General features: G+C 38.7%; 1 long non-coding RNA gene across 2 annotated transcripts; it reads left to right on the top strand.

Moving 5' to 3' along the window:
- The first annotated feature begins 15,005 nt into the window (after positions 1 to 15,005).
- Positions 15,006 to 16,489, top strand: LOC105273979 (uncharacterized). Of its 2 annotated transcripts, none has more exons than XR_892966.1 (3): positions 15,006 to 15,237; positions 15,316 to 15,776; positions 16,298 to 16,489. It is a non-coding gene; the product is annotated as an uncharacterized lncRNA (long non-coding RNA). The 2 variants fall into 2 exon arrangements; XR_892965.1 differs by lacking the exon at positions 16,298 to 16,489 and adding an exon at positions 15,883 to 16,057.
- The last annotated feature ends 139 nt before the right edge of the window (positions 16,490 to 16,628 follow it).

Here is a 16,628-nt window from a genome sequence, read left to right as displayed (position 1 = left end):
GGTTTCCTGATCTAAGGCCTCTTGTAATATTATGGTATTATGTTACTATACACAGAAAACACTGTAGTTAAAATGACAGATCGAAAACGTCATCTACGGGATTTCTTTGCGCGTACATTACGTGATTGAAACCGTAAATTACGCGCTGAAATTACGCAATAATAACCCCAATAATAGTAGGAAAGAGAAATATATCTAAATAAAAAATCTGTATGTCATGACTCTGAAGCATCGAGTTGGGCAATTCTATATCTGATACTCGTACTGATACTTGTGTCCTCGTCAGTATTTTTCAGCCTGGATAATTTCTGTATGGGCATTGTGCGGCTTCCTCCTGTAGTTTTATGTACAAAAAAAGCGAACTATGAGAGGCTTGAAAATCGGAGACTTCGACAACGTACCTATCGAAAAATCCTGAGTTGTTATCACACTGATTGGCATTGGAATTGTAACGACATACATTTCTTCATCCTCGATACTTTTTTTCTCAATTTCAGCCGTGAATAACAATTCTCGATAACAATACACCTCCAATATTCAGTGGATACAGAAATGTCAGGAGTCAGTTTCACTGAGGAAGATGTATATATGACGCGAGAAAATATTCTTTCTCAAGTTTAGACTCATCTTTATTTTTATTCCACGATGGCGAACTATTCGCACCATGCCAAGATCAATATCTCTGTGAATGACTAAGATTTTTTTATTTGAATATAAATATTCAACCTACAGGTGTTCTATTAATTTTGCCTTAATGTCTGAACCGTTATCCGTGGTTTCCAATGAATTTCCAAAGCCATGTCTGCATGACGATCATCTGAATCACTATATTCTTCAGGGTAGTGCTTAATTCGGTACTCTCCAAAATTCATTGGAATAGATTTACTGTGCCTTAACGCTGAGGCACGAGGTTTGGTTAAATTAGTCACCATTTTTTTTCTCGAGTAATTTACGAGGACAGTGAAAAGAAAAGCATCGATGGTGTGGGAGGAGATGGGAATGGAAAGTAGAAGAGCCAGTAAGGATTTAACGGGCAAACGAGTGCGAGAGAATTTCGTGAACACCATCTGCAAACGAGAACACCTGAAAAACAAAGCGAAAACGAAAGAGAGAGAGAGCACACTGGGGTAGATTGTAGAGTGAGATATATACGCATTTTGGGAACGAGTTTCGAATCCATAGGATTACCTAGTACGCATACTACAGTAGTAATACCCGAGTTTTACACGACAGAGGGAACGAAAACGCAGCCGTCGTGTTATTTTGGCATCGTTTGGGTGAAAGTCTACAATACAGATGAGAATAATTGGATTGCAAATCGAATGTTTTACATCTACTCAATTTAATTATTTTTACCTATCTGCGCGGTATACATTTATAACACATATGACATTATTTTAATAAACTTAAACTACTATTGGGGATAAAACTCACACAGGGGCCATTAGGATTATTATTTTATACGTAACACCTATAATTATAATTTCCCTAATGTTACCAACCCCATACAACATTCAATAAATTTCACACTCCCGAATTATATTTCAGCAGCATGAACTATCATCCTCGGTATTAGTTCAATTGAACTGATCGACGAAAGTTGAATCAATTGACAATCAATTATCAATCTTTCCCCAACTTTAATCGATCTTGGCGAATAGTGGCGTCCAAGAATGATGGAATTCGAATTTTCCACGTGACTGAAGAGAGAAAACAAAAAATAAATAAGTATAGGTGGTATCTGCGGCCGCCAATGAAACGAGTGAGAGGTGGTGAATGGATTTTTAGCGAAGCGAATCCGTGACTTTGGCGAAATAGTGCACTGAAAATCGTCTTGAACACTTGGTGGAAAGACGGAGAAGAGGGATGAGTTGCTAGAGAAGGGAGAAAACAATTTCTCTTGTTGCGGGCCCCGTGAGAACTTGCTATTTTCCACTGGTAGTGTACCACCCTCTCACGCGCCGATAGGAGAATCCAATTTGGATTATCGAAAATTCATGGACGGACTTTGAGGCGTAGGTCCGGCACAAATATACGACGAAGGGAATGGGCCAACTGGTACATTGGCAGACGAAAACCAGCAGATGTAGTCTATATAGTGCCTCAAGCTGGTTATAAAATACTGCCCCTCATGCTTTTTCCTCTCTTTACGTATCTTCGGCAAAGACCTCCGCTTTTAGTATCAATGGTGTATGAATACCGGATGTTATATCTTTTCATATTTCGTCGCATACATACTTGCCTTCATATTTTTCCTCTTAACTTAGTCCCAAGGCAGTATCCCCTGTCGCATTTTGTGTCTTTGACGCCCCATACTAGCACGAGCCGTAAATGGTACAGTAGTATCTATCTATTGCAAAATTTTTGAGTAACTTATAGAGTTAGTACGTAGAATTCTTATCTCTATATCTATATTCGGGACAATCATTCCCTAATAAATTATTCAAGCCCAATCTATCTGTTGGAGCTATGCTTGTATCTAAGTTCAAGATCCTTTTATATAAAATATTTTGAAAAACACATGAGAAACCGATGCAACAAAAACAAAAAGAAGATAATTGGTTGAACGTAAACGTTATTTTTAGAGTTAAATAATGGTGAACGTGAAGATTTGTTTGTATTTCCCAGATTTGATAAGTAATTTTTCCAGGGCATCTTTGCAAATTCGTGGGGCATTAATTACCTAACGCCAATCCAATTAATAATCGCGTTTAAAGTACGTTATAATGAAAAAAAAAAATAGAATGGGAAAAATTAGCAGCCCTCGACAGTAGTTGGTAACGCCACGTTGAAAATCTATTCTTGTACATGAGAGGGTTCCTGCACGGGAGCCAAAGGCATCTTAGAAAGTTGCTCCCTCAAACTTCTGCATAGACCTATTCTCACGCCAACAAGAAGAAAACTTGAGCATAGAAATATGGTGGCTGAGAGGCGGGTAGTAAAATGACATCAATACGTTGGCTTTATGACACATTGGTGAAATACGTTTGAACTAAATATAAGAAACTGCCAACTGCAGAGAGATGGTTGATAAGGTACAGAGAGAGCAACAAATGGTAGAGTGGAGAATAGGTGAGAAGAAAGCCAGTATCTTTTCACCAACATTGTTACCCCAAAGGAAACATGAAGTATGCAGTGGAGATAAGTGCTGCAGTTGGGAATAGAAATACGAATGGTCTTTGAAGTGAAAATACATATATGGCGGTGATGCGGAAGACCAACTGTACCATCTACCTCGTATTTACAGGTGTGCCGTAGTGTAATCTATACAGAGCGCATTGCTGAGGGGTCTGCGTCGTAGTAACACATGAGAGAGAAAGGACGCTATAAATTTCACGCTGTGAATCCCGTGATATACACGAAGCCCAAGAGCAGGGATATATATTCTCGAGTATTTTCATGAGGAGAGAAAGGGGCGAAGTTATACCTCACTGTGGAGGACCGGTGTAAAATGGGTCTGCGAAAACGCGGCCGAAGCGGCCAACTTGGCTTCCTCGCACGTCCAAAAATTCAACATCCACTGCAGCGGAAAATATGTATGTCCTTTAGTTTTCTCACACTCCTCCATCTTCTTCTCTTCTTCTCCTCTTTCTCAACCTGTCGACTCTTCTTCTTCTTCTTCTTCCTCCTCTTATTCTTACTGACTTTGCAAAACTCTCGTTTTATCTTCTTTAGATAGCAGAATGAAAATCCTCAGAGGCTGTCTGAGAGGAACGGCTTCAAGGAGGGCTGTAATAGAAGGAAAAGAATATATAAAACGCACACTGGTGGTGGATTGCTGTAACGAGCAGTTGGAGAGGCCGAGTGCAAACGGCCGTGCACTGCCCAAGAGCTTATAGCCGCGAGGGCGACGAAATGACTTTTCCTTAAAATGATGTTGCGATTGTGTAGGTGTATGGGTGTGCAATGGTGTGGATTCATGAGGGTAAACTTTGCCCGCGGTGCGGCCAACCAAGAGCAGGCCACTGTACTTCCTCTATCTTCCCTTCTCACCACTACAAGATAAACTCACTTTTCGGAGGGGCGAAGTGGAATGGAGAGAAAACGAGCAAGTTAATTGTAAGGATGGCCACACGATGCTATTACAAGTTGGTACAGTAATTTTGGCAATGCGAGGAGACGTGGCTTTTTAGGTATGTTCGCTGAAGTTAGCTTCGGCATTTCGGCTGAATGTTCTCAGGAATATTCAGTTCACCTAGTCAGGCCAAGGAATATGTGGTGTAGGATCATTGCAATGTTACACCAACATTGTCGCCACACACTCATATTCAATTACGCTTAAAATTCAGAGTGGAAAACCTCGACATTTTCAGCAACGATCAGTACATTTTTTTTTATTCGTGCATTTTTCTATTCCTAGGTTCAGACGTTAATTTTGATAATTCAGAAAATCTCTCGCAATGCATTTTTTGGAGAATAATTATCTATTCGCTGATGAATACTTCGGACTATTGACCCTGGGGAGTTAACCAACAGTACGGGAGTTCTTCTATTTTCTACATACGTGTGAAAACTTTTGCAAATATTCTGACAGATGTAGAGTACATCGAGGATGGAGAAAAAGAATGTCGTTGTGCATTCGATCAAAAGTTTTTCTCCGCAACTCGATACTTTTCCGGGAGGAATGCTGGTGGAAAAGTCTCTTTTCTTTATTGCCCAACCGCAGCCGAGAATCTGGGGGCACTGACAAAATGCAAGTGTTGGTAAAGCGCTTTCCTGGATTTTTAAGTTAGTAAAGTTTCAACTTCGATGGTGAAAACTCGGAAAGATCGATCTTATTCTCACCGACGCTCTTGCTTCTTGGTTATTCCCATTTTTCCCTCTTGGGGGGCTGACATTAACGCACTCTATCAAATTTCAAATAAAAATTCAGATATAATGACACAAAGAGGCAAAATTTAATTATTCATTTGATTGTATCTAATTATTCTATCAATACAGACATATAGTCTATTATCGAAATATTTCATGAATTTCATTTGAGTTTATGAGAATGTATTATCTGCAAACAATTTAGAAATTCTCTGCATTTTATGCGAAACGAGGAGATATTATAGTGGCATCGAATATTGAATATGCTATAAAATGATGAAATTCCTGCAGTGGTCAACGTTGAAGCTCGGGGAGTTTGTTCAGCTGTTGAGGTAAAACGGATCTCGCGAGCCCTTATAACGAGAAACAAACATGAGCGAAAAGAAAGAGCTGCATAGACTAAAGTGAAGCGACAAACGCGACAACTCCTCTTATGCAGAGTCATTTACATTGAAGATGGCGAACACCGACGTGCATACAGCATATCATTCTCTCCATTTCTTTGTCAGATTTCCCCCGATCTCTGTCGAATATTCTGGAAATTGCAAAAATTAAAAATATCAGAGCCAGCTACAGGAATAGAGTATACCGTTTTTTCCATAATATCCTGAGAAAAAGCTGGCCAAGAAGATCGATAGGGTGAATCGGTACCTATTGAAGGTATCGACGGTACGGTGTGGAAAATGTTTGGAATGGAAAAAATGAGGGAGAAGAGCAACCAAGAGAATGAAAGTTCACGGACCACCGTAAATGTTTGAGATGAAAACATTCTCTCCTGTTCCTGGTGAAGCTCTGATGGCAGAACAGCTCGTTCGCAGTTGGCTCACGCTTTCGAAACAATCGGTCTCTATCTTAAAATCGTAATGCGACCAGGTGAGCTGTCTGACTATAGACATGTACCCTGGGATAATGTGATTCATCCTTTATATATATATATATTATATGTATATACAGACATGTATCCATGGCTCATGCTGCCCCCCTTTTTGTACATCCACCAGTTATATATAATCTTCTCTCATTCTTTTTCACTCCTGTGCTTGGAACACTGGCGTACACTACACCCCCACGGGACGTCCCACGTACGTATTCCCGGACCTAGAGGATCCACAGGAATTCTACGTCAAATATTAACGTTCTCTAACACGTCTCGGGCATTCGTTCTACCGGATTCCACAGTCAGCCTGCAGCATGGGTCAAACAGGCGTCACTGAAGTACTATACTTTGCGCATCTCCACGATCTTTCTCGGCTATATGTTTGAACATCATTCTCGTTACTTTTTTATCGAACAAATACACCTTGCATACTCGTAGCACAGGTCACTCCTATGGCATATTTTTTGCAGCAACACGTCAACGACGAATAAAATAGTCAAAGGTGGATTTTTAGTAATTTTTTGAGGACTTGTCACGAAATAGGACGCCTCAGCCGCATTCTCCGTATTCCCCCTAAAAACTCGTTTGAATTTTTATTAAAGACTCTAGTGGAATAAAGCCGTTTGTTTGAAAATTCAGATATGCAGTGCGCTAAATTGGTGTGGCGGAGTGACTGCGAATCATAGCAAAGTGCTTCCTGAATGTTTCAGCAGGAGGGGATGAGGCCGTAATTGGTACCCTAAACATGTAATTGCTGGGTCCTCCTATATTATACTATTTTTAGCAATTCAATCTCGAATGAATATATTGAACTGGTTCCAGACTTCAAATAAGAGCGTCAGATTATTTATAAAAATCAAGCAATTATTCATTGATACTAAGCTCGAATCAGTCTTTACGGTATCTCTGTCTACTCGAAATAATTGAAAAGAGGTCATATTAATGAATTATGCTGAAATAAAAGTCAACCTACACCAGCTATAATTATATACTTAAAACTGACTCAATTTATAAAACCGAAATCGCTGCTAAAAAAAGAAAGGAGGAAAAATGTTAGATTAAAAAAAAATCACAGGGTATTATTCATGTGCCGGATCGGCAGATCAATTCAGTGGAAATGTTTTAACCGAAATGTATCACCGAGGATAGGATAGGAACACGAGTTTGTGGTACTAAAAAAAGACGGCAACTCGGCAGCAAAATGAAATCAAATAAAAAAAGAACGAAAATTGGTGAAAGTCGAAGGAAATCACTGAGATTTCGAGACGAGAAGGCCGCTGGCAGATTGCCATTGTCGCTTCACAATTCAATCGCAAAGTTAGCTCAGCTCTCCCTGTAGAAATCACATAATGTGCGGTTACCCGCCTCGAACTATATACTATTGCACTTCTCTTCCTCTACCTCTTATCCATGCTGCCTATGCTGTAGACATCGCGTTCTAGTGGGAACCAACAAATCAAAAACACCCCCGAGGACACCGCCTTGTGCTCACAAGAGACTCTACGTCTATTCGAACACTAAACTGTTCAACACATCGTCCTGAATTAAAATATGTATCCCTGTTCCTGAATGACCGAACGAAAAATTGAAAAATGCAATGAATTTTCTGCCGAGAGAATATTCACTGAGATATTTTAAGATAATGATCCCACGGTATTACCTGTCTTATTCGGAAGGTTTTTCAATATCAATTATGAATATTCTTTCAATCAAAAAAGCTCACATTGTTCGAAAAGTTCATCGGCCCCTTTATTATTACCGATCTCAAAATCATGACGTCACTCATAATCATCTCCCGGCTGTTCATTTGTTGTGATTTTCAGAACTAATGAAGGATGGAATGATTTTTATTACAGAAGTTCGAGTTATCCACAAAAATGGAAAGGATAGAGAGCAACGGGGAAGGAGGTGCGACATGCCCGGAATCCGAGATGCTGATAGGATTTGGAATGGGTGAAATTCGATTGGGAAAATCTCATTTATCGTGGGCTGTTTCAAAATTGTAAAGCTTCCCATTAGACCCTTTTTTTACTGTAATTTGAGCATCTGTGTTGCCATGCGCATACACATCTACTCGACTGGTGTATTAGCTACCCTCTCCCACGAAAAACCTCAAAGAGAAACGAGTGTGTTGCAAATCCGAGTATAAAATCATAGCTATCAATTTTCCCTAAAGTTATTTGGAGGAATAAACAAAAAGAAACAAACAAATTGAAATATTCTAGAGAAAGTAACCCACGAGGACAATGAGAATGGCTCAGTTCTTCGATTTTTTATGTGCAATCTAGAAAATTACGTTTTTCGCTAAATCCAATACTTGGGATGGAGAGGACAGTACTATAGTAGATTTACGCGAATATCGCGGAATTTCCTCGTGAGGGCAGGAGAAAGTCGAAGTGGATGAATTGAAGATCTCGGAAAAATATACAACTACTTTATAAAAATATATCCTATAAAGCTGACGATCATATAATTGTCTTATTTTTTTTATGTAATCCAGTTATTAGACACGAAGGAAAAAGGCCTTTCAGGACTGTGAAAATGTTGCCCCAAAAACCCAAAAATAATATTCTTGATATTCCCTCCTTGCCTAGGTAGCCTTTCTGCGAATGGTTATATGACAATTTTTCAGTCAACAACGGAGTCATTAAGGGTAGAAATAAATTTGCGTAGAATTGTCCTGGAAAGGTCATCTCCAACAGCGCAGAGTTCTTGCAGCAACCTAAACGATTGGAAAAGTACCCCAAGAGCCAGTACATACAAATGACTTCTCAGAATGCAAATTCATCGGTTTCCTTTATATTTTTCCATTCTCAATACCCAGTGCTGTGCTTAAGTGTGTCGTACGTGCTGAAGAGCACCTCCATAAGGTTTAGAGAAACGCTTCGCCCCAATTACGAGTTCTCGAGTCACGCGGCGTTGGTGTACTTCCGACAAGTGGCGTGACTACGAAGCGGCCAAGATATAGCCCTTTACCTCTCCTCTTCCTCCCCTCTTTTCATGGTACTCTGTGCGCCATTGCTGAAGACCACCCGCTTCAATAATAAAAAGTGGAAGCAGAGAAACTCATGGAACATGCACTGCATTGAGCTTTGGAATATCTATGAATAAAACAGGTAGGAATTACTCTTTCATTACACACGGAATAGTTATTTTTCCAATGAATTAGCAATACTATTCCGCATGGATGTTTGCCATCTTCGAAATTCGACTGAATAATTTCATCAGGAAGGGTTTTGAGTTGTCCGAGCACTTGTTGCTATCTTACTTGTTTTAATATACCAGTACTACTGACTCCGTTTCTATCTTTTCGGAAATATTACAGTCATTTTGATTTTGATCATTATCATTAATGAGCGTCATTTAGTTTATTTCTTTAGCACTCAATCACTCAAGTGTAAATCAATCATTTTTTTAAATTGCGGTGAAGGAATTATAATCACCAGCGCATATAACCAATAATTAATCAACCATACGCGTACTTTTTCATTCAATCGTATTTATGTACGAGGTTGTATGATCATTACCCATAATTCAGTTGAAGTTGAGAGAGCTTTTAATGAAGGAACAAATAAAATCACCTCATGTGCCCAGCTCATAACTAAAAAAAGTTGCATCATTAAAAGTTACAGGTAGGCTGATGGTGAGTGCGCTTGTTTATAATATCAAAAAATCCTGCGGATCGATGGCCAATAGGTGCAGTTTTTCAGATATTCTATTTTATTGAATTAGTGAAGTCTTGAATTAATGAATTAATAAATAATGTGGCGTTGGTGGTTTTTGAGAAACTTCATATCATAGTACTTAACAAGCAATCGAGTTATCTGACTCCCATGAGACCGAAAATCGTTATCGTTGCACACATTTTGTTTAAATTATCTCGGTTGCTCTATGATCCGTGCAGTTGACCCCTAACGGCAAAAGCCCAGTTTGGACACTCCAACATGTTTCTAATTCGGACATAAACTCCAGCGGTACAGAACGAGTTTGCGTATTTGTAGTGAGCCATACCATTGTTTCGCATTATTTATTTCAGATTCCAACATTCCACTAATTTTATGAATTTCATATCAATGCACGGATGGTTTCAGACGTAAATTACGTAAATGCACATAAATGTGTATATTATATACTATATTTTATCGACGTAAAATGAGTGTCTTAATATATTTATTTTAAGATTATCAAGCTTGTAAGATCGTTGAGATTATTCGGGACAAAAAAAAATGAGAAATTTGTGTGGCAAATACTTGTGTGGCTGAAATAACTCGGAGTCAATCGAACCACACGACGGTTTATCCTTCAGTGAGAAAGTTTTGCCCGATTCTACGGTTCAAAAATCTTCAATTTGCTAAGTTTCATTGAAAGATTCAATGAAATGATTCAAGCAGGTGATGACAACTATGCGAACGTAAATGTTCTGAATAGGTCTATTGATTGCCCGCTCCCAAATATATATTCATTGATTTTTCAACGTAAAATTTTCCAAGAAGACTCAATCATGGAGACTAACAATCCTATCAAATTCATCGATTCATTCTACACCCAGAGATAGAAAAATCCGAGATGAAATATAGCTTCGTACCAATACTCAGTTCGCGGCTTGTATTTTTTCTCAAGTTAGAATGAGCACAACGACTGCAACTGTGACGACGGGTAAACAACAGAAAAGGAATTACTGACAAAGATATGATTTATTTTCAATGTATTAATCCAAATTAAATAGCTCGACCTTGCCACACGTTCCATTCTGAACTGGCATGGCTTGGTGGCATTAGGAGCTCAAGGCGCTCTTGAAAAACGATGAGATACTGCACGATACAACAGATTAATAAAAAAGAAAAGATGAAGTGCGCTCGCCATATGTTTACTGATCCATAGAGCGGCCACAAAGGAATTTCGCTGCAAGACTATGAGGTTATTATGGTTGAACCCTGTGTTCGCTGTAGCACTACCCCAGCCTCCAACACTCTCAAAGCTTTGCGCTCCACCATATTCAGAAACTAATCTTCGGTTCTTCCATTATTACAACGATCCCATATTTGCCGCAGTACCCCTCCACGTCAGCATCTATAATTTCATGTAAAAAATTAAAAAATAGTGATCACATAGGATACGATTTCTAAATTGAGGCTTTCTTGTTATTTTGAGCGTAAACACTCGTCGAAAATTCAACTGCATGTTTCAAAAGAAGAGAAATAGGATTGAAAAATGCCCAAAAAGGTAAATGAAGAAAGTAGAATGGCTCTCTAGTACATCCTGTGGTTGCATTCATGTCACTCGATGCGATTCGAAAATTGACTCGCGCGACTTGGTAATGATAATACCAGTGGAATCGCCCGACGAAGTGAAAATTAAAAGGGAAATCCGATGAATTGCAGCATTGATGGGCATATATCGTACACGAAATATTTCAAAAATTGTCATAAAAAATTATAATATGATATGGCTAATCTGATATAAATTCAAGCCGTATGCATTAGAATTTATTATTGAAATTCAGGTTATGAATTTAATGCCAAAAAAATGCACTGGGTGATTAAAATGAAAAAAAGATGGACTGATTCTATCGATAATACCGTTGTTATCAATGAAATTCGTTCTTTTCTTCTCTGTGAATATTTGCAGCGTAGTGAGTACGATTTACATATCATTTTTATCACTTTTTCACCAAAGACCTGCAATCTTTTACCCCCGGTATAATTACTATTACTTTCTCCCTCTCTATTAATTACCGGCGATTCGAAGCAGAAGAGTCAACTTTCCGGAAAAAGTATGGAACGTTCAATGAAACAGTGCGTAACTATTCCGTAATTTTACAGAATACGATTTTAACCGGCAGATCACGAAACAGGCACGTAATTTTTATTGAATTATCTTATTATTATTTTATTATTTTTATCTCTCCGTGTACAGAAATCGCCGTGAAACTGTCATCAGTCAAGAATTCCATAGATGTGTACTAGCCCTTGCAACGAAAAATTTTAACGCGATAATGCCATTTTGCCGTACTCTCCTCATTAATTGACCCAATCAATTAATTACTTGACTCATTAATCACCGTCTGGAGACAATGGTCGATCAGAATATTCTGATTCGAAATATCTCTCCAGTCCACTCTCAAGAAATTTTCTGAAAGTTTTAGAGCACACCGTATATAGTTGTAGAATGGAAACTAAGTGAGACTTTAACATGGATGAAATTTTATTCGAAGGATGGTTAAAGTGGGTGGGGGGAGGGAGGAGGGAGGTGGGAAGTGAAAAACGATGAAGGTATAGGGTACCCCGAAGCATCGCGTGTTTTCTAGTTCAACCAGTGGTACGCGATCGTTCCACGTTCTTATCGCGGCACCGATTAATCACTCACGGATAACGAATTAAAGGGCGCCCGTTATCAGAGGGCACGATCGTATGGAATAAAGGAGGCAAATGGTGATAAAACCGCTGGTACTAATCGACCAATGAGTGTACGAGAAGGCAGGTAATAAAGAGAAAACTAGATGAGAAGGAAAAAACGATGAAGACGTGAGCCACCGGAAGTAAAACTCGTCAATAGATGGATCAACTCATTGAGAAAGAGAAAGCTAGGCGCAGAGAAGAGATACGAAAAAAGAAAACATTTAACAGGAAAACGCCAGGCGGAGTCGAAGTCTAGTCACGTTTACTCGTCGATTCAATTGTCGCTGGCTAGGAGAAACCGCTCGAGTTTCTGGTTTCGTGTTCCTAGAAGGCTTTTAGATCGTACCCCGAAGGGTTCGGACCTCGGCCACTTCGTATAACTTATCTGTCCATTTACTGATCCCACCTACTCTTTATATCATTGTTACATAATTCGACGATTCAATATCCTAAGAATGTGAAATTATTTTGGAGACCACTTGCTGGTGAATATCCAGAGTGAATGTCAACTTCATGACGAGAGTTCACAAGAATATTTCATCGCGATTAAACAGCTCGACCTGCTGTGAAGATTGACCCAATATATCTTGAATATTTTTAATTATTGAGTGAATTTTTTATAAGTCTCATCATTTAAACCTCACTCACTATTCCATGCAGCTGGATATAACCACTAAGTTGTCGATTTAAACATATTGATGAAGCTTCGGTCACACACCTGCTTGAATTTTTCCTACGGAAATTGACTCCTGTTCTCCCGCCAGTTTCTAATTTATATTGGTGATCTAAAAGATGGATTTTATTGCCTCAATATACCCTATTGTAATTACCACCGATTGCAGAGTTGACGACAAAAAAATTGAAGTCATTATGGGATGAATAATAAGCAGGAGATATTATGAGAAGGCTCTGAATGCAAGCATTCGACGGGGCAAAAGTCGTTCATTTCAGTCAAGCCAATCGTCATTTAACACGAAAACTTCAATAATCTAGAGTTTTAATGATGCATGAGAAATTTAGTGGCCATTGATCGGGCTACTATACTTATCGGCTAATATATCCAACTAAGAAAACTCAGGCTCCGGTCGATTATCGCAGTAGGAAAACTCCTTACCTTCCACAGTCAGATCAGCGCGATGTAAAAAAACCTATAAATGCACTGCTTCCATTGGAATAAATAAAAGTACTTTTCCATTTAAATGTCTCTAAAGCCCAATGGTACTGAACCACATTTTTGTTCAGAGACACCGAAGTAAATATTTTATACCTCAAATGGATGTACGTGGATGTTACTTTCCCCACAGCTCAAAATAACGACTACATAGCGGAATATTCATTTTGAAAAATCCATTTCAAACATAAGAAATTGATCCATATCATATTCAAAATTAATAATGCCTACTTTGATTTCATATGAATCATGTTTCGCTGGACAGTAATCTGACGTGAAAAAAAAAATTAAATTTTTTCCATGAGTGTTCCTTGAGTACAATTGTACTGCAATGTTGCATGTAGCATACCAGGGATAGTGGAAAGAGCGAAAGCGGATGGTATTCATCACAGGAGCACGAAGGCACGAAAATCGATCGATCTCCATTATAAGAGTAATGGCCCCAAGTATCAGCAAAAGGTGGATGTGACAACGGATGCCGCAATGTGGTCACACGATTATTCAACACTTCATCCATGAAAAATGCAATAGTCTGAAAAAGAGAATTTCCGTAATTCGAATGCACATACGAATTTCTCTCAAGAATAACAAAAGTTATCGTCTGCTTTCAACACCTCCTGAACATCTTTAGACTAATTAATGAATCTCTTTGTGTATCACATTATCATTCGTCTGTTAGCGCACTACTACACATTCCTATATTCTCCAGCGATTTTTTTTCTCTTGTTTGCTCTATTCATTTTCTTTATACAGCAGAATCTCTTGCACTCTCTTCTTTGCCTTGCAAAAGCTTGGGAGTTTCAATATTCATTCCCAGCAAATTTCATGACTCCTTCGCTCTCTGTTGTAATGGTTGTTTGTAAGGGCAGGTCGTCAATAGAGTCTCTGTGGAATATATTCCGTCTGTTGTATGTATAAAAGCTCGTTTAATAGTGACTTCAGAATGAGAAACATACTGGTTTTAGTTTTTTCTACCTTTGAAAATTTTCAGAGAGATCATGAATCATTCAATCGGGTGAACTGGTGATCAATCCCTCAAAATAATAATCATCCAACTTTATCAACTTCCTGATATATTTTTGTTTATTATGAAAATTCTTAGGGTCACTTGCACGGTATGACGCTGCAATTTTTATCTGTCACGAGAATTACATGAGCAAAATCGTAACTTACGTGTACAATACCAAATTGGCTTTCTCTCACGTGCTGCATTAATGAGGTACCTAGATGACACGCACACCCACCGTACAGGTTGAGTGGCAATAGTTGTTGACCCCACTTTGAAACCTAGTCTCTCCATTCAAATGAAAAAAAACTTGTCAATCTAACATCTTTAGCTCAACTCTCTTGTGTGATAAGAGTCCTTCAGTGCTATTATTAGCATTAAAAAAATATATAACATAGAGACAATGAGAACTCCTTCTCCCCACTGGAGCGTATAAAATGTTTACTAAAAGACACTGCAGTTGAGTGTAAAATATACGGAGATGCAGAAATAGAAGAGAATAGCTTGAGACGGGGTCACGGCTCAGTGGAGGGTTGCGAGGCAAGTTATAAAATGATATTTCCACCGCATAGTCCCATGGGAATGTTTCGCAACGATAAAAGATGAAAAAATGCCCGGAGTGGTACAATGTAAGAAAAAAACAACCAAGGAAAAAACAAAAACTTACACCAAATAGGTTAAGTTACTTGAGCTGTTATTCCTATCACGTAGAGGAAATACTATCAAGAGGAAATAGAAAAAAAAAAGTATCTCATGGATCGAAACTTTAGCCGGCCAAATCGCTCTAGATGAACTATACATATGTGACAATACTATTTGCTTAATTATACACCAAGGGATTTGAGTTTAAACTCAAACACCCAATTGCAGGGAATCTGAAATGTAAACACGCTAATATTCAATGAACGGAATATCGGAATTGTGTCTCGCCGGATAATTGCCATGGAAACAGTTCGAAATAATGATAAAAAATGTTCGTATCAGGAAGCAATATGGTGATGTGTTTTCAATTAATAGTGCTATACTCTTCTCAATGTTGAATTTATTTCAGTAAACCAGAAACAAGTTCTATCTCGACTGCAATCAATTCCTGCACGGAGCACATGCTAAGAGTGGATGACACTTGCGTAGTAATCACGATAATGGGAGAAATCGGCGATGAGACACCATCTGATATTTTCGTATCAGCCTCAACTATCGGTTCGACCGTAGAATTACTAAAAGCAAAGCAACTCCCTTCTAGGACATTCCATTACCCAAACCCAACATGGTGGATCAAGACCTTTGAAAATCTTGTCTCTGATGCTCTCTACTTCTCCCATCACTGCGCCTCATCCTATCCTATCTATCTCACCATAGAATGAATAGTCAAGAGATTGCATCCAAAATAATTTCATGATTCACTCAGCTATGTCCTGAGGAAAAATAAAATCAACGCAAAGATATCAGAAACCTTTTTAATTTGCAAAATTGCAGGGAATTCCCGAGATCAAAATCAATTGATTTTCCAAGGTAATGTCATAAGAACGAGAAAATTTCAATCCATCTGAGGACATTCACTTTATTTAATGTAAGCATCGCGCGTTAACACGAAGAGAGTTTCACCATCTGTTAACAGGACGCAATCATTATCACTTATCCCTTGAATACATACCGGGTTACTCTCTTCATGCTGGGATATGCCGTAGGGCGAGCAGAACTAATTATGACGAATAAACACTATTTATCATGGGAAACGTGAAACCCCTGAGTTTCGCTATTACCAGGGCTTTTGGTCTGGACTGAGGACTGGTGTCGCTGAGAGTTGAGTATACCTCTTACTGACTCTATGTACAGAGTCCCAACGTAAAACATGAAGAACGGCACACGGAGCTACTACCAAATATTGCAGCTACCCAACTGCTTATATGTTCATGACGATAAATGAGCTAGTTAACAAAATTAACCCTCTTTCTAGGTTTTCCCAACTTTTACAATATAATCACGCAAATGGAGATTTATCCTGAAACTATTTATTTTTCAATATATTCTAGTTCTCTTCGACCCCTCAAGAATTCGTACGCGGTAATGCCCAAATTGATTCAACCATACTCACAACTTGCTATGGGGATGACTTAAAGCGGTAGTGAAATCCCAAATTCGGATTGCTCCAGAACGATGGAAATGGAAGTGCGGTCAACATCAAAGTTGTTAATGAATGAAGAAAACCGAGGTGAAATCCCTTCAAGCCGGTTAGTCAGTTCTCTTCCTTTGATAGAAGAACCTTCTAAATCCATGCATTTCTTGGACCCTTTGTAGATTCGCCTCCACTGTGTTTATATTATTACTGGGATTGACTCCTTATTCCAACTCGTATCTGAACTT

This window comes from Fopius arisanus, unplaced genomic scaffold, assembly GCF_000806365.1.
Source record: "Fopius arisanus strain USDA-PBARC FA_bdor unplaced genomic scaffold, ASM80636v1 scaffold00008, whole genome shotgun sequence".
Lineage (NCBI taxonomy): Eukaryota > Metazoa > Arthropoda > Insecta > Hymenoptera > Braconidae > Fopius > Fopius arisanus.
The sequence above is the reverse complement of the archived record's forward strand: the minus strand, read 5'-3'. Positions and strand labels throughout refer to the sequence as shown.